General features: G+C 43.5%; 1 pseudogene across 1 annotated transcript in view; it reads right to left on the reverse strand.

Moving 5' to 3' along the window:
* Positions 1-402: 402 nt before the first annotated feature.
* Positions 403-27,240, reverse strand: part of LOC122562828 (ornithine decarboxylase antizyme 2 pseudogene) — a 53,092-nt pseudogene continuing 26,254 nt past the window's right edge. The window contains exon 2 of the transcript XR_015761313.1: positions 403-1,673. The product of XR_015761313.1 is annotated as an ornithine decarboxylase antizyme 2 pseudogene (transcript). The remainder of the gene's footprint in view (positions 1,674-27,240) is intronic.

Below are 27,240 nucleotides of genomic sequence, written 5' to 3' on the forward strand. Positions count from 1 at the left end.
TACAACCCCTGGTTATAAGAAAATCATGTAATAGCAGCACCATTTAAACTAATAGAGCCAGATTTTCATTAAAAGCAATGCATACTTTAAAAGTTCACACTTTAGAAATGGTGTCCCCAGTTCGTCAATTGTGTTATATCAAATTCGCATTAACGAAACCGGTGTTATAGCCGAACGATCTGTACGACAATGCCGTTATCTCTGCCCAGGACTTGTTCTTAGCACAAACAGACAGAACCAAAATTTTGGAAATGCTGAGAGGGGTGGTGTTGTTAGAAACCAACTTTCTGGTTTGTTATGGACCAGACCAATATATAAGAAGTTAGCCGACACCCTAATTTTTATTTCATTCACAGGCAAGTGTAAGGAACTGATTCAGCTGGTCCACTAACAGGCTTTAAGCAAAACATACTTTATTCTTACAAAGCATTTCAAATACAAACAGCAATAAAAGAATTGGCACAACTTAAATGCTATTGAATTTTTTTTAAAATTGAAATACCTTTTGTTTTAAAACTGCTTTCTAGAAATTACATAAAAACACAATGTGAAAGGAATTCACGGGCTTAACATTTTCTGTTAACAGCAATAACAAATAGTCACACAGTTCAAGAAACAAATGACAAAAAAAAATTGACAAATTTGTAATTCGAGACAAACTATTCCTGCTCAGTATCAATCTATGAAGCTGAATTCAACCCAGATTGCCTCAAGAACATTTAGGTAAGATGATCAAATTTTGCTTATGCAAAAGACAATGAAAACCTGCACCTTTTACAGGCCATAGCTATGGGTATTACAGCATTTCTTCTCAGGACTACTCTCTCCAACTAGAGCTACAATGAAAAGCTTAGAAACAGTAAAGTGTCCCTTGATGTGGTTGCTACTCCTCAGATGAAGACTGGTCAATGGAGTACACCATGAACAGCACATCAGGCCGAGCTGAAACCGAGGGACTGCCTGGTCTCACAATCTCAAAGCCTATGAAGCTGAGTGTCCTCGGACGCAAGGCTCAATCCTCTCTGTTTTTGTGGAAGCAGGTAAATAGGTATTCCACCTTCAGTTTCTCTTCAGCAAATTCTAGCAGCACTGTTAACCCTTCTTTGCTTCCTTCTTGCAAAACACCATTCGGAATTTCCACAAACAGACTCTTATCAAGAGGAAAGTGCATCCCATTCAGGTACCTTAGAGTCTGTTATTTGTACTTAAAATGGATAATGTGTTGCTTTCCATTCACTGGTAGCTCTAGCGTTACAGTTAGGTTCTCATCTGTGTGTAAGAGAGCTGTAAGAGTGTGATCCCTTCCACTCCCTCGTCCACCCAGGATCTTCTCTGATGGGTGCGGGGCATCAGAAGCACCACAGATGCACTGGACTGAGGTGCCTGCGGTACTGCTGCTGAGATGTACCACTCAAGGAAGGAATACTACTCTCCTGCATATTTACCATGGCGCTGGCTGGGCTCTTGTCTCTTTCTTTTCCAAAGTAGTGTTTGATGGAGCTTCTCACCCCCTCTGCCTGCAGACAGAGCCTGCTTGCTGGGTTATACTGGCAGTGGCAGCAGCAGTTGGCCTTCCATCAGGCCGTGCCTGGAGTATCGGTGCCGACCCTGCAGTGCCCGGTTTGCCCCGCTCCGCTCTGACTCACTTCCCGCTGCCTTCCGGAACCTTCAGCCTATTGAAATATTTAATAAAATTATATATTATTAAACAACTAATCATCAACTGTTCCAATTATAGCAGCATCCAATTATCAACACACCTCTGGCAAAGGCAAATTCAGCAAAACAGATTGTCCGCACTTACTGTCTCCTACAGTCCAGGAGGATGGAACAATCTAGCAGCAGAGAGCGATCTCTATCTATTTGCTGCAGCAGATAGAGGATGCTGTATCTAGCAGCCAACTCCAAACCCTAACTGAAAGTAAAACCAAAACCCTGGATGAGTGTGAGTCTGATTCCACCCACTCATGCTTCTTTAGTCCAATTTTTAAAAAAACACACAGAGAGCTCAAAGCTGATTACCTCTGCCTCTGAAGCAGACAGTCTGTTCCCACTCTCTGCAAGAGAAACAGCCCAGAATAGATCTCCCTTAAAGGCACAGTAATGTTCCAGGTTAATCAGGGTATCCGAGGGAGCAGTGAGCCACAAGGTGCATTTGAGGGAAAGAGGGGAAATTACCCCCAATATTTGACCATTGAATGAACCATTGGCATATAGAGTATGAGGCCAAATTGGATACATAAACAACTCTTCAGGGGAATGAATGGACACTTCCAATGGAAGGGAACTTCTCGACGTAGACTGATTATGGCTCTGGCTTTGCTCAGCTCAAGGAAACTGAAGATAAAGTCACTTCCAAACCTCGTTCAGGAGAAGACAAAGAGTCTCCTGATAACTTGACTGACTCAAGTAGGCAAAGAACAAACAAAGAAGGAAGTCATTAGCAATCAGACAATGGACTGTCACCTCCAAACATGGAGATCAGCTTCTCCATCAATATTATCCAAACTGGGAGCAGTAAACCATCCTGAGGATACTATCATCACCAGTTATGGAGATCAGAAACTCCTGACAACTAATCTGATTCAGGATCAGGAACATATTCACACTGGTTACAGGTTGCAGGTATTTCCTGCCTATTAGATTACACTTGATAATCCTTATCCTGCCTATTTTGTTTTTAGCTGAAAAATGTGTTGCTGAAGAAGCGCAGCAGGTCAGGCAGCATCAAAGGAGCAGGAGAATCGACGTTTTGGGCATAAGCCCTTCTTCACGAATGAGGAGGGTGTGCCAAGCAGGCTAAGATAAAAGGTAGAGAGGAGGGACTTGGGGGATGGGCGTTGGGAATGCAATAGGTGAAAGGAGGTTAAGGTGAGGGTGATAGGCCAGAGAGGGGCTGGGGGCGGAGAGGTCGGGAAGAAGATTGCAGGTCAAGAAGGCGTCATGTTGCAATGGTCTGGCGATAGAGGAGGCCAAGGACCTGCATGTCCTTGGCGGATTGGGAGGGGGAGTTAAAGTGTTTAGCCACGGGACACCCGTACCAACCAACCCAACCGGCCCATGGCAACACGACGCCTGGAGGAAAAGCGCCTCATCTTCCGCCTAGGAACCCTCCAACCACAAGGGATGAATGCAGATTTCTCCAGCTTCCTCATTTCCCCTCCCCCCACCTTTTCTCAGTCCCAACCCTCAGACTCAGCAATCTTGACTTGCAATCTTCTTCCCGACCTCTCCGCCCCCACCCCCTCTCTGGCCTATCACCCTCACCTTAACCTCCTTCCACCTATCACATTCCCAACGCCCATCCCCAAGTCCCTCCTCCCTACCTTTTATCTTAGCCTGCTTGGCACACCCTCCACATTCCTAAAGAAGGGCTTATGCCCGAAACGTCGATTCTCCTTCTCCTTTGATGCTGCCTGACCTGCTACACTTTTCCAGCAACACATTTTTCAGCTCTGATCTCCAGCATCTGCAGTCCTCACTTTCTCCTATTTTGTTTTAATAATTTTTAAACTGTTGTTTTTTTTAACAAACTTCAAAAATGATTTTAAGATTACTGATGAGTCCTCAAGCAATGAGTTCTCAGCTGCCTATTTTCTGTTATCTGTAACTTCCAAACTTCATGATCTTATAAGGTTCAAAGATCTGCACCTGATTTTCTTACACATTACACTGAAGAATTTTTAGCCACTTGATACAAAGTGCAGGAAAACCAACTCTAATAGTGCCATAAACTGCAAGGCACAAGTCAGGAGTGTGATGGATTAATCCCCATGGGTGCAACTCCAACAACATTCAAGAAACTCAATACAATCCAGGACAAAGTAGTCCGCTTGATTGGCAGCACAATCACAACCATCCACTCCCTCCACCATCAATGCTCAGTAGCAGCATTCGATACTGTCGACAAGATGCACTGCAGAAATTCACCAAAGATCCTCAGACAGCCTCTTCCAAATTCGTGACCACTTCCATCTAGAAGGACAAGGGCAGCAGATACATAGAGACACCACCACCTCCAAGTTCTCCTCTAAACCATTCACCATCCTGACTTGGAAATTTATCGCTGTTCCTCCACTGTCACTGGGTTAAAATCCTGGAATTCCTTCCCTAATGGCATGTGGGTCAACCCACAGCAGGTGGACTGCAGCAGTTCAAGTGGCCAGCTCACCACCATATTCTCATGGGCACCTAAGCATAGGCTATAAATGCTGGCCATCCAGTGGCACCTATTTCCCACAAGCGAATAAAAAAAATTAGCAGAGAGGAGCAGAAATTGATGGTGGAAATTTATATTGGAGACTGAACAGATGATCAGCTGATGCACAGTTTTTCTGGCTTAACTGGATGGCATGGTGGCTCAGTGGTTAGCATTGCTGCCTCACAGTGCCAGGGACCTGGGTTCAATTCCAGTCTTGGGTGACTGTCTGTGTGGAGTTTGCCCTGTGTCTGCATGGGTTTCCTCCAGGTGCTCTGGTTTCCCCCCACAGTCCAAAGATGCAGCAGATTAGGTGGATTAACCATAGGAAATGCAAGGATAGGGTATGGGGTGGGTCTGGGTGGGATGTTCTTCAGGCAGTTGATATAGACTCAATGGGCTGAATGGCCTGCTTCCACACTGTAGGATCTTATGATCCTAACTTTATATCGATTCTTTGATCACAGCTCAAAGTTTGAGGTCAAAGTGTCTCCAATCTCTGGTTACATGTAATTTTCAGAAACTTTCTGTATGTCCCAGTTCTTCTCCTTTATCTTCCTTTCAGGAAGAGGAAAGGGGAAGACAAGAGAAATAGCTCATCATCCAATTAAATATGTATCAGCTGTCTGTGGTCAGGAATATCCAAACTGAGATTTCTATGCCATGTTCATGACAGACATCTGCTGGGCATTTCCAGGCTCCTTGAGTGACTCGGACTCATTGGCATAGTCCGGCCAATGCACAAGTATCTCAGTACGTGCCCAGTCAATGCTTATAGGAAGGATGTGGAAGCTGGGCCGTGTGTATCTGAGGTGAACAGTGGTGATCATTGTGTGAGGCTGAAGCATATTAGGCAGAAATTCTGATTGCCAGTGTCATGGACCAGACCAGACCTCCTCAAAATATTTTAATAAGGTAAGCTAGACCCTAATGTTTTCTTATCTTAAAGGTAAATGTGTTCCAGATGCAATTGGTTTGGACAAACTGCCTGACATTCATCAAAACACAATTTATTCAAATACTACGGTCAAAATACAACAACAGAAAGAAGGAATTGTAATAACTTAACTCTATCGGAAAACTTAACAGAACAATACATACAGTAACTCTTTCTAATTAAGTGTTCCACTATAGTAACGTCTCATAAAGACATCCTTTGGAAAAAGGCAAATTTAGAAAACAGATTTTGCCTCACATGCAATCCAGCAGCCTCGGAAGAGAAACCCCAGCTTTTAGCAGTAATCAAGACAGAGAAAAATAGCTTCCACTTCAAGACCCCAATAGCAACTGCTGAAAACTAAAAATCCTGATTCTGTGGGTGGGAGCTTGATCACACCCATTCAGGCTGCTTCTATTGTTTCAGCTTTAACAAAAACCATTCAAGGCTTCATAAGTTGTTTACCTTCTCATCGACTGTTCAGCACCTATCCTCCAATCTCTGTCTAAAAGAAACCAGGACAAAACACATCTCTTAAAGGCACAATACTGTCACACTAGAGACTACTAAAGGACAAGTGAAGTGGCTGTGCTGCATCGAGCAGCAGGAGAGGTCACTGATACACTGGGCTATGAACTTAAATATTCACTCACTGACCTTGACCATTTCTATAAGCTTAAAAAGCAGATCTGCATTTGTAAAGCACTTTCCAAACCATCAGATATCTCAAAAGCACTATGCAGCTGATGATGTACAGATCCATTACCACAAATCTGCTACCCAGGATTGGTTGTATCCATACATATTTTTGCAATCTGCCATGCATCGAGTTGAATTGAATGGAATTTATAAAAACAACGTGCCTGGACAATTCACTGCTTCGTATGCTATTTTTTATCTCACGCTTCAAATGATCCCACACCACCTGACTTGGCCTGAACCAAAACAAGAATCCTGAAATATCTACAATCAGCACGGACCTGCTGCCAGATCTGAGGTATTGTACTTTTAATTTGTCTTTAAAAATGTAGCCACTTTTTGTAATTTTGGAAATTTGGCTGCGCAGCAATATTCATCTACAGGAAAATGACTAAAGAACCTGTTTTCAGTGTAAGGTTCTCTCTCAGCACTGCACTGGACTACCGGCCTTGCTTTCTGCAGTGGGACTGGAATCAGGAGCATAAATGGATCTGAACTTGGCTGGCATGGACTCAGTGCAGCCAAATCATTTGAGGATCACACCTCAGGATTGCTTGCTGTGCCATTCCCTCCCAATGTAACCCTTGGGGAAAGGAGAGTTACTTGACTCTTTACCCGCCTGCCTCGTCACTTTCAGGGGTCTGTGGACTCTACCCTCATTTCCCTCTACTCTTCCAAGCATCCGACTATTTACTGTGTCATCTTGTGTCTAATTTGCCCTCTCAAAACACATGACCTCTAACTTCACTGCTTGCATTTGATCCATTGTTTAAACCTATTCACCCAGTCTATTAGTCATACAGTCACAGAGATGTACAGCATGGAAACAGATCCTTCAGTCTAACACGGCCGACCAGATATCCTAACCTAATCTAGTACCATTTGCTAGCACTTGGTTCATATCCCTCAAAACCCTTCCTATTCATGTACCCATCCAGCTACCTTTCAAATGTTGTAATTGTACCAGCCTCCACTACTGGCAGCTCATTCCATACATGCAAGAAAAAAAATTGCTCCTTAGGTCTCTTTTAAATCTTTCCCCTTTCGCCTTAAACGTATGGACTCCCCTACCCTAGGGAAAAGACCTTGGCTATCCACCCTATCCATGCCCCTCATGATTTTATAAATTTCTATAAGGTCCTCAACCTCCAATACTCCAGAGGAAGTAGCCCCACCCCATTCAGCCACTCCCTATAGCTCAAACCCGCCAACCCTGGCAACATCTTTGCTGAACCCTTTCAAGTTTCACAACATCTTTCTGCAGTCTACAGCTTACCCGGTCTACACAGCCAAATCGGATCATCTGCAAACTTCTGAATCATGCCTCCTGCATTTAGGCTTAAATCATTCGTATCGATACTATTAAAAGCACATGGCTCAATGCGGAGCTCTCCAGAACCCACTGGGAACAGCCTTACGGTCACAGAAACACCCACTGACCATTATTATTTGAGCTCATGACAATTCATCTGCATTGTCCACTTGAGTAATATGCTTCTGTGCATGTACTGATATAGGACAGTATTTATACTCTATACAAGAATCAAAATGTATGAAAAATCATCAGCTGGTGAATAAGGCACATAAACTTGATTTGAGTTGTTTCTTTATTGACAGCCTATGAATAACTGGAATCTCCACTTGCATTATCTTTGGGCTCAGTGGAGAGCTTCCTAGAATTGTACCCTCAATGATTTCCAGATTTCCAAACCAGTTTTATTACCTCTTCCATGGGATTATTTGTGAGTGGGAGGTGCTGAGGATCATGATGCTTAGTTGCAACATGTCTGAATAATCCTACTCTACAACAGTCACATCATATTAAAACACTTCATTGGTGATAAAATGCTTTGAGATGTCTGTGAAAAGTGCTAAATTTTTTCACGCTGTCAATGGGCAAGCTGGCCTTTCTCTGTCCTTGCTTTGTTTTTAATGTTTCTTGTTACTATCACTGAAACTGAACTGTACTGGCCTGATTTCGACTTCCCAGTGGTTAAGGAGTGGTGCAGACCTGACAATATGACAAATGCGTGCAGGGTTTGTGGGTTATTGAATTAGGTAATTAAACACAGCTCCAAGCATGGATTCGGACAAGTGCAGGCAGGGTGAAATCTAAAATGCTTTTCATTCTTTTTGCAGGATGTGAGCATCAGTAGCCAGTCCAGCATGTGTTGCCCTGTCCCTGACTACTCACAAAGGTGGTCGTGAGCTGCCTTCTTGAACCAATGCAATCAATGTGGTATCGACACATCCACAACAGAGTTAGACAGAGAAGTCCAAAGATTTTGACCCAGTGACAATGAAGGAACATTGATACAGTTCCAAGTCAGAATGGCATGTGGCTTGATGGGGAGTTTGCAGGTGCTGATGATGTGAGAGTCACATTACACCCATACAGGTAATTGGGCCCAGACTCTTCTTGTTAAAACAAAACAGCGAATCACATGGAACAATCGATATTATACTCTCAAACTGGAGGCCAACAGGCCGCGCACTGTACTTTCTGAACAAAGAGACAATACCGCGAGGAAGTTATTTCAAAATTCAAGTGGACTTTTCCATTGTCCGTTGACTACCCTCACCAGCTAGATTTCACAATGGCTGCCAGACCACTGTAATGGTCATCTGAATTTAAAAAAGACTATCTGTGAGCAACTTATAACTAGCATGACAGGGAGTTGATAATCATTCCCCTATTGTGTACCAATACTCCAACCCAAAGCCATAATGTGAACAATGGGAGACAGTACTGATACTGCTTTCACATTACGCAAGCTATCTGCAGAGCTGAGACATTAGATTTCCACAAGAACAACTCAGAAAGGTTGTCTTGGACTGGTGTTAGAGACTATCACCCACCAACAGGAAAGGAGCCTTTCCTCAATCAGTCTTCTTGGGTGGGACAAAAGTGAAAAACTCTTCTCTACATAAACTCTGACGCAGCTTTGAACACAAAATCCAGAAATGTCTTATTGCCATTCTCTCCCAAATGTCGAGAGAGAGATTTCCCTAAGCCTGCAATAGTTTTCATCTTAAACAGTACTTTAAGAACATATACCGGTTACAAGTAGTTCTTCTGTAGCGCGATGGTTGCATTCTTGAGCAAACTCGCATTATAGAAAAATCGCACTTTAGAAACAACGCTTAAAGTGTTGGCGCTGTAGTCACATTACAATCAACACATGTATTAAAATTTTGCACTTTAGAAACAGTGTCCCCAATTTGTTAATTGTGTTACAGCAAATTTACATTAACGAAATGTGCGTTATAGCAGAATGACCTGTACTTGTTATTGTGTTAGTAAGGTAAGTGTGTGCTACATCTCTCGAAATGATCTTTTATTGTGTGTATCAGTGTCTGCATGTTTAGTCAGTGGGTGTTTGTTGTATTTATGTTTCACATGTCATAAAAAGAAATATTTATCCTTTTGTCGGATTCAAATTTACAAGAAAGCTTGTTTGTATCTATTCTTTAACATCACAGCATTCAAACAGATTAAAATGTTTATTCTCAAAAATACATTTTGTGGCAGTCAACCAGATTGTGAGAGATAAAGACAAGAGGAGTCACCCCACCATTTGTCAGTGTTTTATTGCTTCTACTGCCCTTTCCCCTCCAGGCAAAATCCTGGAATCTATTGCGAAAGATACTATAACAGGGTGCTAACAGAATTTTAATGCAATCAAGCAGGATCAAATTTTTTGCTGGAAGGGAAATCATGCTTAACTAATTTAATAGAGTCTTTCTGAAGAAGTAACAAGCAAAGTGGATACAAGGGAACATGTGGATGTGGTGTATTTGGATTTGCAAAAGGCAACTTCTAATGTTACTGCATAAAGCATGATCGCATAGTTTTGATTTTGATTTGATTTGATTTAGTATTATCACATGTATTGAGATAGAGTGAAAAGTATCGGTTTGCACACTAACCAGACAAATCACATCAGAATCATAGAACGGAACGAAGAATACATTGTGACAGCTACAGAGAAGGTGCAGAGAAAGATCAACTCTAATATTTGAGAGATCCGCCATAAGGTTGATAACAGTGGGGAAGAAGCTGTTCTTAAATTTGTTGGTATGTGTATTCAAACCTTTGTATCTTCTGCTCGATGGAAGAGTATAACCGGGGTGGGAGGGGTCTTTGATTATGTTGGCTGCTTTACTGAGGCAGTAGATAGCGTAGACCGAACAATGAAAGGAAGGCTGATTTTTGTGATGGACTGGGCTACATTCACAACTCCCTGTAACGTCTTGCAGTCTTGGGCCCAGCAGTTGCCATACCAAGCTGTGATGCACCCAGATAGGATGCTTTCTATAGCGTATCCATAAAAAAAAAGGTAAGAGACTTTGTGGGCATGCTGCATTTCCTTAGCTAACCGGGGAAATAGAGGCTTGGTCTGCTCTCTTGACTGTAGTGTCAAAGCGAATGAACCGGGGTGGATCACTGGTGATACTGACTCCCAGGAACTTGAAGCTCTTTACCACCTTTACCTCAGCACCACTGATATATGTGGGGTGTGTACTTCACTCCACTTCTTAAAGTCTTGGGGGGAAACACACAGGCATGGATTGAGGGCTAGCCAACATGATACAGATATTCTCGCTGGAGGTAGAGAGAAGTGGAAATAATTGGGGGAATTGCCATTGGTATGATACTCACTATCCCCCAAATCCTGTCGTGCCACTTCACCAATTAAATCCTGGTCTGAAAGGTCCATCAGAGATGTTCTCAGCTTGACAACAGTTAAGGCACTTCATGATCGATTACTGGTCATTTAAGGGCTGTAACTCACCACCTCTCTAATTACCTGCCTTCCTGATAGTGGGCAAAGTGCCTGGTTGCCTGACTGAGTAACCGGGGCAACTAGACTGCCAGATTGGATATTGCTCCATTTGACCACATTCCAGCAATAGTACTGAAGGCTTGTGTACCGGTACTTGCCACTCCAATAGCCAAGTTCTTCCAGTACAGTTACAACACTGGCATCTACCCAACAATGTAGAAATTTGCCCAAGTACATCCAGTATACAAAAAGCAGGACAAATCTAACCGGGTCAATTACTGCCCCATCAGCCAACCCTCAACCTCCAGGACATCTCTGTAGGAATTCTTCAGAGTAATGTCCTAGGCCCAGCTGCTTCATTAATGACCTTCCCTCCATCATAAGGTCAGAAGTGAGGATGTTCGCTGGTGATTGCACAATGTTCAACACCATTCGAGTCTCTCAGATACTGAAGAGGTCCGTGTTCAAATGCAACAAGATCTGGACAATATCCAGGCTGGGGCTGTCAAATGGCAAGTAATATTCAGACAACTCAAGTGCCAGGCATACATGTCCAAAAAGAGATAATTGCCCTTCAATAGCATTACTAATGCTGAATTCATTAATATCAACATCCTGCAGGAACTGAACTGGTCTAGCCATATACAAACACAGGTCAGAGGCAAGGAATGCTGCAGCAAGCAATTCACTTCCTGATTCCCCAAGCCTGTCCACCCTCAATAAAGGCACAGGTCAGGAGTATGATGGATACATTCAGCTCCAACAACACTCCAGAACTATCTAGCACAAAACAGCCCACTTGAGTGAGACCACATCCACAAACATCTACTCCTTCCACCACCAGTACAGGGCAGCATGGTTAGCACTGCTGCCTCACAGTGCTAGGGTTCAATTCCAGCCTTCAGTAGTTGTGTGGAATTTGCATGTTCTCCCCATGTCTGTGTGGGTTTCCCCCACATGCTCCAGTTTCCTCTCACAGTCCAAAGATGTGCAGGTTAGGTGGAATGGCCATGCTAAATTACCCATAGTATCAAAGAATGTGCAGGTTAGGTGAGTTAACCATGGGAAATGTGGGGTTACAAGTTTCGAATAGCAGGATGGGTCTGCATGGAATGCTGTTTGGAGGTTGGCACAGACTCGATGGGCCAAACAGCCTCTTTCCACACTGTAGGGTACTCTATGAATACACAGATAGATTCTTGACTGGCGGGAGAGTTAAAAGTTATATGAGGTACACAGAAAAAAAAAAAAGGCCACCATCAAATCAGCTTTGATCTTATCAAATAACAGTGCAGACACAAGGGACTGAATGGCCTGTTCTTACCCTTACTATGTTTGTAATTCCTGTGGCGTTGTCCTGGGATTGAGCTCATTGGTGTCTAACAAACATCTTCTTCTATGTTAGAAATGACACCAACCAAGGGAGAGTTCTCCCCTGAATGCCAGTTTGCTAGAGCCTCTTCATACCATGTTCAGTCTTGCTCACCTCATGCCTGGAAGACAGCGTCTTTGTCCATGTTCAGGTTAAGGATGCCAATGAGACCAGGAGGAGAGTGCTCCTGACAGAATCCAAATTGAGTGTCAACGGGCTGGTTGTTGCTATGTACTTGATGGCAATGAGATGTTCCCTCACTTTGTTGCTGATTGTGAGGAGACCAATTGAGCTGGACTTGACTGGATAGTGCTGCTTTTTGTGCAAAGTGTTATGACATGGCGGTGAACCCCTCGGTAAATTAAACCCAACACCCAGAAAAGCTCACCTCGCCTCGTAATCTGCTAAACTGTAAGTGACAGAGAACTCCCAAATTCCACTATTTAAAGAAAATATTATCAATTTATTCTTTAACTCTTAAAAGTGAACATTAAACAACTACTTACAACTCTAAGCCCTTCTTTCTCTTAACTGCTTATTATCTGCCTCCCACTCCATAACAATAAACTGTTCCAATAAAACACTTATTAAAATTACAGCAACTTAATTTCAAAACCACACAGCGGCTGTCATCTTCGGTGTCTTTCTTCTTTTGGCTGAAGATCTCATTGTGTTGTCTTTTTTCTTTTTACTGTGAAGATGTTTCCTATGAAAAGGTACCTTTGATAGAGAGTGTTTCAATGCCTTGGGTCTCTCTCTGACTGTCTGTCTCTCTCGAAGGCATTGCCATGTCTGCTTTTCAAAATGCCTGCCTTTTTTGTATCCCCAACATTGGATCACCTTATTGGTTTGATGTTGGCAAAACAATAAATCCAAACTCAATTGGGTTTTAGTATCCTGGAGCCTAATTTAAACTGATTGGTTAAATTTGAATTGTTGTCAAAACAGTAACTAACTCAGGTATCTGTTTCACCAGTTGTCACCAGATAAGCCAAATGTTATATATTTTCAATTTTCCAGTACACTCTGAGACTGCTCTTGTAATCTCAGGGCAGAACAGCATTCACTCTCTCTTAAAAGTACAATACACATCTTCAACTTCAAAACAGAAGGGCAGTGCTGGGCACTTATCCAGACTATAGGGTAGAGACCAAGGTTAGTCAGCTTGGGCCGACAGCTTGCTCTTCTGTGATCTGCACAATTGGACAATGTCAAAGCCCATGCAGCTCAAATACAGGAACTGATGTGACCTGAATGCAGTGTTTTCTTGCTGAGTCAGGGCTAGGTGCAAAGCTGCTCCCCTACAATGGGGAGCTTGCTGAGGCCTGAGCTGTAACTTGTTCAGGAAGAAGATTCATCCAGTAGCTTTAAAAGCCATCACCCCAGCATCTGTTCTTTTCCTGACAACAATTAGGTTCTCAAGGGCTTCTCTGTACCGATTTACATTTATCCCCCATTATGCACATTAATTTCTTTACGGGAAATCCTTCCATTTTGAACAAAGTGCAACGTCAGTAGAAGGATGCCTCTGGCAAGAGATTTCTCTGTCCATCTGCTGGGGGTGAGCCTCTGTAAAAAAAAAAAAGAGGTCAGTGGAGCTTCCATTTAACACTCGGAATGGCTCGTATTGCAAACCTGACAGGCCCACAAAGAGTCGACTCACCACAGTAGGAAATCGCAGGATGATCAGCCAGCAATATGCTCTCAGCCATCAAGGTGCCACTAATGATATTTGCATTGCTGTAGCTATCGGGTGAGAACTGCAGGGCCCTGTCTTCACAAGGTTTAGGGCAGTAGCAGTAGCAGCAGGGTGACCTGGTGCATGAGTGCCACAGAATTGAGATGGTAGAGGCTATTCAGCTCATTGAGCCTGTACCAGCTCTCCAAAACAGTTTTTCACCTTAGTGTCATTCTCCTGCCTTGTTCCTGGAAACTGGTCTGTCTTTCATTTGAAACAATCAACCAAGGCCCCGCCTTAATTGAATTGGTCTCTATTGACATTCTAGACAATGTGTTCCAGACCCTAACTACTCACTAAAGATTTTTCTCACATCACATTTGCTTCTTATGCAAAGTACTTTAAACCTGTGTCCACTGTCTTTGACTTTCTTACAATAGCAACAGTTTTTATCTATCTACTCTCTCCAGACCCTTCATGACTTTGAAAATTTCGATGGAATCTCCTCATAGCCTTCTCATCTCCATGGAAAACAGTTCCCATTTATCTTTGTAACTGAAGTTCCTCATCACTGGAGCTATTGTAATAAACTTCTGCATTCCCTCTAATCCATTGACATACTTCTTAATGTGTGGTGCTCAGAATTGTGAACAATAATCTAACTTAAGTCTAACAAAGTATTTTAAAAGTGCATTAAAAGTAATATTAGCAAATTTGCTGATGATACAAAGCTGGGTGGCAGGGTGAAATGTGAGAAGATGTTATGAGAATACAGGGTGACTTGGACAGGCTAGGTGAGTGGACGGATGCATGGCAGATGCAGTTTAATGTGGATAAATGTGTGGTTATCCACTTTGGTGGCAAGAACAGGAAGGCAGGTTACTACCTAAATGGAGTCAAGTTAGGTAAAGGGGCAGTACAACAAGATCTAGGTGTTCTTGTATATCAGTCAATGAAAGCAAGCATGCAGGTACAGCAGGCAGTGAAGAAAACTAATAGCATGCTGGCCTTCATAACAAGAGGAATTGAGTATAGGAGCAAAGAGGTCCTTCTCCAGCTGTACAGCGCCCTGGTGAGACTGCACCTGGAGTACTGTATGCAGTTCTGGTCTCTAAATTTGAGGAAGGACATTCTGGCTATTGAGGGAGTGTAGCGTAGGTTTATGAGGTCAATTCCCGGAATGGCAGGTCTATCATATGCTGAAAGATTGGAGTGACTGGGCTTGTACACACTTGAGTTTAGAAGGATGAGAGGGGATCTGATTGAGACACAAGATTATTTAAAGGATTGGACACTCTGGAGGCAGGAAGCATGTTTCCACTGATGGGCGAGTCCAGAACCAGAGGACAAGTATGAAAATAAAGGTTGGCCATTTAGAACAGAGTTGAGGAGAAACTTCTTCACCCAGAGAGATAAGGCAGGAACAGGATACTGAATGTGGATGATCGGCCATGATCATAATGAATAGTGGTGCTGGCTCGAAGAGCCAAATGGCCTACTTCTGCACCTATTGTCTATTGCCATATACAAGTCCAGCATTATGTCCTTTCTCTTGTACTGTATGCCCTGATATATATCTCTCTATCAACTTCTCTTTCCTGCCTTCTCACCTCCCCTTTTAATCTTCTGTATTTAGCTTGGTTCTCAGCTGTATCTATTACCTGACATCATCTATCTCAATTCAACCCCCTTTTTCATCGAGAGCGCTCTTGATTAGTTTTCCCAAGCTTTCATTTGATGGAATAAATCTTAACTGTACCCTTTTCTTTTCTGTATCTTTTCTTTGAAGATCATTGCTCATCTGAAATATCGGAATCTTCACTCCACTCTATCCTTTACAATACAACTGTCCTAGTCTATATTCAAATTAAAGCCCACCATTATGTCTACTCTATAATGTTTGCACCTCTCTGAAATGCCCCTGTAGATTTGTTCCGCTGATTCTTTCTCACTAATTCTAGAGATCTACTCAAGGCCAAAGGGGATTGACAAAGCAGATGTAGAAAGGATGATTCCTCATGTGGGGCAGTCTAGAACGAGAGGTCATAGTTTTATGATGAGGGGTAATAACATTTTAAAACAGATCAGGAGAAATTACTTCTCTAAAAGGGTTGCGAATCTGTGGAATTACTGCTCCAGAGTGTGGTACATGCTGGGACATTGAGCAAATTTAAGGAGGAGTTCGACACATTTTCAATTAGTAATGGTTTGAAGGTTATGGACAGCAGTTAGGTAAGTGGAGTTGAGGCCAAGATGAGATCAGCCACAATTGTATTAAATTGAGGATTAGACTTGAGGGGTCGAATGGCCCACTTCTGAACCTAGTTCTTACATTCTAGTTAGTGGCCTATTGATTTCATTGGGCAATTAATTAGAGTCATAGAGTTGTAGAGATGTAACAGCAAGAAAACAGACCTGTCGGTCCAACTCGTCCATCCTGACCCGATGTCCTAAGCTAATCCAGTCCCATTTGCCAGCACTTGGCCCTTATCTCTCCAAACCCTTCCTATTCACATACCCATCCAAATGCCCTTTAAACGCTGTAATTGTACCAGTCTCCACCACTTCCACTGGCAGCTCATTCCACACATTCAACACCCTCTGTGTGAAAAAGTTGCCCCTTAGGTCCCTTTTATATCTTATCTCTCTCACCCTAAACCTATGCCCTCTCGTTCTGGACTGCCCCAACTTGAGAAAAAATGAAGTGGCATTAGAGGGGGTGCAGAGGAGGTTCACTAGGTTGATTCAGAAGTTAAGGGGGTTGGCTTATGAGGAGAGACTGAGTAGACTGAAGTTAATTCCTTGGAATTTAGAAGAATGAGTGGGGGTCTTATAGAAACATATAAAATTATGAAGGGAAGAAACTGGGACAAGAAGGCATAGTCTCAAAGTTAGCGGGATCAGATTCAGGACTGAATTGAGAAGGAAAGTATTGCACCTTTTTATTTCCTTAGCTCTAGCCAAAGTGATTCTGTCCATGAACACACTGGGACATTATCTTTCTAGGTCAAAAATCAAACGACATCAGGTTATAGTCCAACAGGCTTATTTGGAATTGCAAACTTTTGGAGCACTATTCCTTCCTCAGGCACGGTATGATTGAGAGGTATAAGACACAGTTTTTTATATGCGAAAAATGTTAACTTGAAAACTAGCTGCACTTGTTGAATCCTTTAATCAGTTAGGAGGTAGACTGCTGATCAAAATGCAAAATCCAGAATCTGGTATCGTTTGATTTTTTTGACCTTGTTCACCCCAGTCCAACTCCAACATCTCCACATCATTATCTATCTAAGCTATGCATTGCTTTCCATAGGAGAAAGTGAGGACTGCAGATGCTGGAGATCAGAGCTGAAAATGTGTTGCTGGAAAAGTGCAGCAGGTCAGGCAGCATCCAAGGAGCAGGAGAATCGACGTTTTGGGCATGAGCCCTTCTTCAGGAATTGCTTTCCATAGCCAATACCATAACCTAGGCCTCTTTTCTTCCTTTCCTATCTTTTTGGACACCTTGCATCCAATAATATTTAACACTACCCTGCTGTTCCTTGAGCCAGGACTCTCTATTGCCACAACTCTGTTATAACACCACTTGGTAGTCAGCACCTGTAATTCACTAATATACAATACACTGCCCATTCACACACATACACCAGAACCCTGATATAACTTTTTTTTAAAATTTCGACCTTATTCCAATTCTACCTATTAACTTCTTATTCTCTCTTTTAGAGTTATCCGTCTTTTCCAGTGCCACCTTAACATTCCTCTGTGATATTCACTCCTGATTGGCCATCAGTTACCCATTTAGTTTAAACCCTCCATAATATCAAGGATCTCTAGGATTGGTGTTCTGTGTGGCTGAGCTGTCCTGCCTTACGTTAAGCTTATTTTTAGACTATTTACTACAGCCAGGAGACTGCATGGCTCTTGTAGAGCAATGGTATCATCTCTATCTCAAAGGCAGAAGGCCCAGGCTCAAGTCCTGCCTGATCCATAGAGGCAAATAAGTTGATTAGGAAATATCCAACCTGGAGATTGGAGAGTAGAATTACTCAGCCTCACTCACCAATCAGCTCCTTTGCCTGATATTGAAGGGTAAGAGTAAGAACCAACTCATGTGGAGTGGAGAAGTTTAAACAAAGAAGCAAAGGAACTCCCCACACTGCCAGCACTGTGTCCAAGTCACGCAAAATCAGAGATGAAACATTAACACTTACCTTCAACCTGCTTTCTCAGTGCCTCAAAGTGAATCGTTCAAATGTTGGCCCTTCCATTAGTACTCTATTAGACACCGTTGTGGTGGTCATTTCTGTAAGAGGTACCTGCATTCAGCAATGAGCTCATGTCCTGTTCAATATGTAATTATATGATGGAATAACCCAAAGGGTCTTTGTAATCCTGACATATTGTTCCCAAGTTACCCTGTGCACTTCCCTCACCTTTCAGTAAGAGGATTTGAAAGCACTTTAGTGGGATACTTAATACATATCCTTTAAACAGAAGTAAATGCAGAGAGATATTAAAATCAAAATTCACCCACCTTGCTTAACTTCAAACCTTACATTATCAATAAGAACATAGATAATAAAGCACATGGCACTTAATCATATTATTGGTCAACCTTCTGGCATAGAGATTAAAATGAGCATGTTTTCCCTTACTGAACCATTTGCTGTGAAGTTAATTCTAGATTGCAATTAAACAGTGTGAAGCACTCACATTTAAACAGCCTAACGAATCTCGTAAAGGTCCTTACTCACATACTAGCTATGTATAAAATATTCATTTTGTTACGACCAGTCCACAGGCAAAGCTCCCTGACTTTTTATCGTTGGGCTAGGATACTCCAAGTTGTCAAGCTCAAAGGTGGGGAGGGATGAATCGGCTACCCCTCTCTATGCACTTATCCCTTCTTTTGGTCCTACAGGTTAATTTGAACAAGGATTTTGTTCTGGATGCCCTATCAGAACCAAACTAATTTATGCTTTAAAAAGGAGCTAATTTAACCAGGTTTTCATGAGTTAATGAATGGAACACACATACGCACAGATTAAGAATAAGAAGCAAGTCCAAATATTGTTAAAAGTTAAAAGAAATGCAGTTGAGTTCCTTGAAGATTAGACAATGGGCCATTGCAGCCTTACATTGGCTGATACCAGGAGCCCATTACAAGCCAGCAGAAAGGACTTTGTCCTGCTTCTTTGTGACTGAGGTTTTTGCTTTCTGTTTTCTGGAAAGAGAAAACCCATTTCATTTTATTTCTACCTGCACTAGAGGGATGTCTAAGGGCTTTCTCACACTCACAGCACACACATCCACCCACTAGCAGATACAAACCAAGGTTGGAATTGGCTTTTAGCTTATTTGTTCCTCTGTAAAGCTGTTCAGCAGCCAGGGTGGCTCAACTGGTAGGTAACATAACTCTTTATCCCAGGGGCATCATTCGGAGTTTGGGGGGGTGGGGCAGTGGAATAGTGAACATATCACTGGACTAGCAATCCAGAAGCTCAGGTGGATTCTTAGAGGACACGGGGTCAAACCCCACTGCTGCGTTTTGTGAAATCTAGACTCAATTTATTCATTCAAAATCAGGAATTGAAAGCTAGTGCCAATTATGCCTTTTGGAAGAATCTGCCATCCCCCTACCCGGTCTGGTCTTTAGGGTGGCATAGTGGTTAGCACTGCTGCCTCACAGCGCCAGGGACCCAGGTTCAACTCCAGCATCGGGCAACTGTGTGGAGTTTGCACATTCTCCCCGCATCTGTGGATTTTCTCCAAAAGTTCAAAGATGTGCATGTTAGGTGAATTGGCCATGCTAAGTTGCCCATAGTGTTCAGGGATGTATGGGCTCGGTGGATTAGCCATGGGAAATGCAGGGTAGGCAGGGAACAATGTGGACTCAATGGGCCGAATGGCTGGCCTCCACATTACAGGGAGTTTGTGATTCTAGGTGCACCTGTAGCTCAACTTCCATGACAATGTGGTTGACTTTTAAATGCCCACTGAAGTAACTGAGCAAGCCACTCGATTGCGTCAAACTGTTACAGAAAAATGGAATAAAAACAGTCAGCCTGGAAACACTGTCACATCTGCAATATCCTCTTTATAATGACACTGACAACACTATCACTATCCATGGCTATGCCTGTACTGTTGGCAGGATTGACCCACCTGATGTGGTGGCAAAGTGGTATACAGTCAGGTTGCCTGGGGCATCCTCAATATTGAGTCGTGACCCTGTACAATCTCATGTCATCAGGTCAACCATGGACAAAGAAACCTCCTTCTGATCACCACTTACTACATCACCAACACCAACCTACTCCTACCCCTTAGCTGAGGAAGCAATTCTTCTCTGTGTTGCGCAGAAGGTAGAGATTGGTCTGTGGTTGGGAGTCTTCAATGACAATTGCCATCAGTAGGTCACTGGCAGCAGTACTGACTGAGCTGACTGAGTCCTGAAGGACTTATACAATTAAAAGTAAGGCCTTGGGTGGTGTTGTAGAACAGAGAGACCTTGGGGTTCAGGTACATAATTCTTTGAAGTTTCATCTTGGGTAAACAGAGTGGTTAAGAAAGCATTTAGCCCGCTTGCCTTCATCGCTCAGACATTTGAGTATAGGAGTTAGGACGTCATGTTGAGGTTGCACAGGACATTAGTGAGACCACTTTTAGAGTGTTGTGTCCAGTTCTGGTTGCCCTATTATTGGAAGGATAGGATTAAGCAGGAAAAAGGTTCAGAAAAGATTTACCAGGATGTTGCTGGGAATGGAGAGTTTGAATTATAAGGAGAGGCTGGATAGGCTGGAGCATTTTTTTCACTGGACTGTAGAAGGTTGAGGGGTGACCTTACGGATGTTTATAAAATCATGAGGGGTATATGGATGAACATTGAACAAATGGCAGGTGTCTTTTCCCTCAAGTGGAGGAGTTCAAGACTAGGGAGCATATTTTTTTTAAGATGAAAGGAGAGACATGAGGGGCAACTTTTTTTTTTTTACACAGAGTGGTTTGTCTGTGGAATGAATTTCCAGAGGAAGTGGTGGATGCGGGTATAGTTACAACATTTAAAATCCATTTGGATAAGTAGATGAATAAGAAAGGTTTGGAGGGATATAGGCCAAATGTAGGCCGGTGGGAATAGTATAGTTTGGGCTTATGGTCAGCATGGATTTATTGGACCAAAGGATATGGCAGATAGATGGGTGACAGTGAGGGGGACTGGGAGGAAGCAGCCAGTGCAGGGACCCCCTGCGGCCGTTCCCCTCAAGAACAAGTATACCGTTTTGGATACTTGTGGGGGGGACGACTTACCAGGGGCAAGTAACGGGGCTCAGGCCTCTGGCACGGAGCCTGTCCCCGTTACTCAGAAGGGAAGGGTGGAGAAGAGCAGAGCAATAGTAATTGGGGACTCGATAGTTCGGGGCACAGATAGGAGGTTTTGTGGGAACGAGAGAGACTCACGTTTGGTATGTTGCCTCCCAGGTGCAAGGGTACGTGATGTCTCTGATCATGTTTTCCAGGTCCTTAAGGGGGAGGGGGAGCAGCCCGAAGTCATGGTCCACATTGGCACCAATGACATAGGTAGGAGGAGCGCTGAGGATGTTAGGCAGGCTTTCAGGGAGCTAGGTTGGAAGCTCAGAGTTAGAACGAACAGAGTTGTTGTCTCTGGTTTGTTACCCGTGCCACGTGATAGAGAGTCGAGGAATAGGGAGAGAGAACAGTTAAATGCGTGGCTACAGGGATGGTGCAGGAGGGAGGGATTCCGGTATTTGGATAACTGGGGTTCTTTCTGGGGAAGGTGGGACCTCTATAAACAGGATGGTCTACACCTGAACCTGAGGGGCACCAGTATCCTTGGTGGGAGGTTTGCTAGTGCTCTTGGGGGGTGTTTAAACTAACTCTGCAGGGGCATGGGAACCCAGACTGTAGCTTTAGGGTGCAGGACCTGGAATGTAGGGAGGTTAGGAACATGGCATCAATTTCAAAGGAGGGTGCCTGTAAACAGGAAAGTGGTTTGAAGTGTGTATACTTCAATGCAAGAAGTATACGAAATAAGGTAGGTGAACTTGCAGCGTGGGTTGGTACCTGGGACTTCGATGTTGTGGCTATTACGGAGACATGGGTAGAACAGGGACAGGATTGGCTGTTGCAGGTTCCAGGGTTTAAATGTTTTAGTAGGGTCAGAGGTGGGGGTAAAAGAGGGGGAGGTGTGGCATTGCTTGTCAAAGATAGTATTACAGCTGTGGAAAGGACGATGGATGAAGACTCGCCATCTGAGGTAGTTTGGGCTGAGGTTAGGAATAGGAAAGGTGAGCTCACCCTGTTAGGAGTTTTTTACAGGCCTCCTAATAGTCCTAGAAACGTAGAAGAAAGGATTGCGAGGATGATTCAAGAGAAGAGTGAAAGTAATAGGGTGGTTGTTATGGGGGACTTTAACTTTCCTGATATTAATTGGGAAAGCTATAGCTCAAGTTCGTTAGATGGGTCAGTGTTTGTCCAATGTGTGCAGGAGGGTTTCCTGACACAATATGTAGATAGGCCAACAAGAGGTGAGGCCATACTGGATTTGGTTCGGGGTAATGAACCAGGCCAGGTGTTAGAATTGGAGGTAGGTGAGCACTTTGGGGACAGTGACCACAATTCGGTGACCTTTACTCTAGTGATGGAGAGGGATAAGTGTGCACTACAGGGCAAGAGTTATAGATGGGGGCAGGGAAATTATGATGCTGTGAGGCATGACTTAGGATGTGTGGCCTGGAAAAGTAAGCTTCAAGGCAAGGGTGTAATTGATATGTGGAGCTTGTTCAAGGAGCAACTATTGAGTGTCCTTGATAAGTATGTGCCCGTCAGGCAGGGAGGAAAGGGTCGTGTGAGGGAGCCGTGGTTTAATAAGGAATTGGAATCCCTTGTTAAATGGAAGAGGGTGGCCTATGTAAAGATGAGGCGTGAAGGTTCAATTGGGGCGATTGAGAGTTATAAATTAGCCAGGAAGGACCTGAAGAGAGAGCTAAGAGCAGCAAGGAGGGGTCATGAAAGGTCCTTAGTTGGTAGGATGAGGGAAAACCCTAAGGCTTTCTATAAGTATGTCAGGAATAAAAGAATGACTAGGGTAGGAATAGGTCCAGTCAAGGATAGTAGTGGGAAGTTGCGTGTGGAGGCTGAAGAGATTGGGGAGACACTGAATGAATACTTTTCGTTAGTATTCAATCAGGAACAGGACATTGTTGTCAATGTGAGTACTGAGTCACAATTAAGTAGAATGGATGGCTTTGAGGTATGTAGAGAAGAGGTGTTGGAAATTCTGGAAAGGGTGAAAATAGATAAGTCTCCTGGGCCTGATGGCATTTATCCTAGGATTCTCTGGGAAGCAAGGGAGGAGATTGCAGAGCCATTGGCCTTGATTTTTATGTCCTCGTTGTCTACAGGAGTAGTGCCAGAAGATTGGAGGCTAGCAAATGTGGTTCCCTTGTTCAAGAAGGGGAGTAGGGATAACCCTAGTAACTATAGGCCGGTGAGTCTCACTTCTGTTGTGGGCAAAATCTTAGAGAGAATTGTAAGGGATAGGATTTATGAACATCTGGATAGGAATAATGTGATCAAGGATAGTCAGCATGGTTTTGTGAAGGGCAGGTCGTGCCTCACAAACCTTATTGAATTCTTTGAGAAGGTGACTAAGGAGGTGGACGAGGGGAAAGCAGTAGATGTAGTGTATATGGATTTTAGTAAGGCGTTTGATAAGGTTCCCCATGGTAGACTACTGCAAAAAATACGGAGGTATGGCATTGAGGGTGAGTTGGAGGTTTGGATTAGGAGTTGGCTGGCTGGAAGAAGACAGAGGGTAGTAGTTGATGGCAAAGGTTCATCTTGGAGTGCCGTCACTAGCGGTGTTCCGCAAGGATCTGTTTTGGGACCATTGTTGTTTGTCATTTTTATAAATGACCTGGAGGAGGGGTTAGAAGGTTGGGTGAGTAAGTTTGCGGATGATACGAAAGTCGGAGGAGTTGTAGACAGTGAGGAAGGATGTGGCAGGTTACAGCGGGATATAGATAAGCTGCAGAACTGGGCAGAAAGGTGGCAAATGGAGTTCAATGTAGCTAAGTGTTAGGTGATTCACTTTGGTAAGGGTAATAAAAAGATGGGGTACTGGGCTAACGGTCGGATACTTGGTAGTGTAGATGAGCAGAGGGATCTTGGTGTCCATGTACACAAATCTTTGAAAGTTGCCACCCAGGTAAATAGTGCGGTGAAGAAGGCATATGGCGTACTGGCTTTTATTGGTAGAGGAATTGAGTTCCGGAGTACTGAGGTCATGTTGCAGTTGTATAAGACTCTGGTGCGGCCACATCTGGAATATTGTGTGCAGTTTTGGTCGCCATACTATAGGAAGGATGTGGAGGCAGTGGAACGGGTGCAGAGGAGGTTTACCAGGATGTTGCCTGGTATGGTAGGAAGATCGTATGAGGAAAGGCTGAGGCACTTGGGGTTGTTTTCATTGGAGAAAAGAAGGTTTAGGGGTGACTTGATAGAGGTGTACAAGATGATTAGGGGTTTAGATAGGGTCGACAGTGAGAATCTTTTTCCACGTATGGAGTCAGCTATTACAAGGGGGCATAGCTTTAAATTAAGGGGGGGTAGGTATAGGACAGATGTTAGGGGTAGGTTCTTTACTCAGCGAGTCGTGAGTTCATGGAATGCCCTGCCAGTAGCAGTGGTGGACTCTCCCTCATTATGGGCATTTAAGCGGGCATTGGATAGGCATATGGAGGATTGTGGGCTAGTGTAGGTTAGGTGGGCTTGGATCGGCGCAACATCGAGGGCCGAAGGGCCTGTACTGCGCTGTATTCTTCTATGTTCGATGTTCTATGTTCTGTGCTGTATAGCTCTATGTATCTGCCAGGAATGGTTTTGCAGCAGGTGGTGGAGAAATTGTTAAGTAGGAACACTTGGCCTGACCCTGACCAACCTACTGTTTTAAATGTATGTGTGCTTGACACTGTGATAGGAACAACCACCACACTGTCCTTGTGGAGATGAAGTCCCATCTTCACACTGAGCATACCTTCCAGTATGCTGTGTGGCACTGCAACCATGCTAAATAGAGTAGATTAGGAACAAATCAAAACTGGGCATCCATGAGCCATCAATAGCAGCAGGATTATATCCCTCTCTCTACCATTATCACTGAGCCAGGGCATCAAAGCTGGTTTGATGAACATTGGACAAATGGGTACCTGGACCAATATGAGGCATCAATAAAAATGATGTGTTAACCCTGCATTTTAAGAAAGTGAAGGAAGTTCCCTTGCACTGGATAATGTTGAAGCATTGAGAATGGGGGTGAATCTTACTTCTGCAGCAAATTATTACCTCAGCCAGATACAGAGGAAGACATTGAGGCTGCCTCAATACACAACCCTGTCCTTTTGCTATGTCTCATTGATTGAGGAGATCTCATTGCTTGTGGCTGTATCACTATTCTGAATAGCCTTAATTTCCCTTCATGTTGTCAGCCCTTTGTCCTAAACCCGTGCAGACATCAGTTTCAACAGATGTTACTCCCCAGCCTTTTTGAAATGTCTCGGGTCCTGTACAATATGGAAGGCTAAAATTATCCAAAAATCAGCTGTCAATTTCAGGGATGCTTTCTCTGTGAGCCCCAGTAACTGTTCTCATGCTTACCTCAGTATGAATGCACCGTGCCTCCAGAACACCATTCTGGCATTACCTTGTGCCCAGCAGTTGAGAAACACTTGCCTGTGCCAGGATCTTCTCATGTTCAGGCCTCAAGTGATGTATTTAGACTCCATTGTGAACCACATCAGATGCTGCCAGTCTGGTCTGAATGACCCACCTGGTTCATCGTAGTGTCCACAGTCCAGGGAAATGCTAACCAATGCCACAAGTAGTTTACTGGCCTTTATGCAGTCCATGACACCAAGTCCCACCATCTTGTCTCTGTTATCACGCACTCATTCAAACTTTGCCATTGCACCTGCCTCCCATCAGAGTGCATGCTCTTCCACAGTCACTGCAAAAAAGGGAACTAAGGTGCAACGTTTTCACACAGAGGGTGCTGCGTGTATGGAATAATCTGCCAGAGGAAGTGGTGGAGGCTGGTACAATTACAACATTTAAAAGGCACCTGGATGGGAATTGAATAGGAAGGGCTTAGAGTGATATGGGCCAAATGCTGGCAAATGGGATTAGATTTATTTAGGATATCTGGTCGACATGGATGAGTTGGACTGAAGGGTGTGTTTCTATACTGTGTTTCTTTGACTGCATAACTCTATTACCCCAGTGCCCAAAACTACTTACCCTCCCTACGCATTGCACTTCCTCCTCACTCACTCTCACCACCTTTCCTGACCCATGCCATACCAGCCCCCTGACTGATTATACTCCTTGACTGGTAAACATGACAAGTTGCCTGGCTATTAGTTTGAGTTAGAGAGTATGGCAGAAATGCAGTATTACGAAAGCAGGCTAAGAGCTACCAGATACACCCTGTTCCCTGAACACAAAGTGTCCAGGCAGGAGGTTACAATGAAAGGTGAACTGCAAAGTGCAGTACTGAAGTGGTGAACTGTGTTATAAATGAGTCAGAGATGTGCCAGGATAATGTGGTGACACATGGGCTTGGCCAATGCCATCCACTGTGGGTGCAAGTGGATCCTGCCCATAGGAGTGCCTTGACATGTTGAGATTGCTGGCTAATATAAAAGCCTGGAGGAGACTTCGCTAAACTGGATCCCACAGGTAAATGCTCAGACTTTCCAATTCCCTCGGGAAATAGCAAACTTCACATAAATGAGAAATAAAAATGAAAGAACTGCAGATGCTGGAAATCTGAAACAAAAACAGAAATTTCTGGAAAATCTCAGCAGGTCTGGCAGATTCTGTGGAGAGAAATCAGAGTTAATGTTACACATCCGGTGTCCCATCTTCAGAACTTGCACAAAAATGAAACTCGATTAGGTAATAATGGGAGGTTAATTCACTCCTAATAAGTGAGATTCTCATCTAGCCAATCAGATCATATGTGTAAAATTGGAAATTTTCTCCCGGACGTTGAGAATCTCAATTTTCTGTTCCCACACCATATTCCCTACTGATTCATCACTGCTGAAGTTGTTCAGTATCTTGGAACGTTCTGCCAAGTGTACTCAGTTACGCATTAATGGTCTTTGTTTACAATATCATGACTTAGCTGAGAAAGAATAATTCATCCATTACCTTCATTAACAAGATGCAGAGCACTGTCAGAGAAAGTTCAAATCCTAAACTCAGGGCCGTGTGATGGACCATGTGCCATCTCTGTTCACACACTTACTCTGGTCAGGGAGACTCCTTCACAAAACCGGAGGGGAAGTTTCCATATGAGGCAAGACTGTTCGCTTTCGATGTCAGCTGCTGGTAAACAAAGTTTCAGGCAGAGGAACATGAAGTTATAGTGGAAAAAAATAACATGTTGAAGTTTGTACTATTTTTCTAGGACTCAGAGTGGGAAATCAGAGAACCACTGCAGAAATGCTATTCCTCAAAACCTTTCAGGTATGCCAAGTT

The sequence above is a fragment of the Chiloscyllium plagiosum genome, unplaced genomic scaffold (assembly GCF_037043375.1).
Source record: "Chiloscyllium plagiosum isolate Xiang-an unplaced genomic scaffold, Cpla_swu_hap1 HiC_scaffold_24, whole genome shotgun sequence".
Taxonomy (NCBI): domain Eukaryota; kingdom Metazoa; phylum Chordata; class Chondrichthyes; order Orectolobiformes; family Hemiscylliidae; genus Chiloscyllium; species Chiloscyllium plagiosum.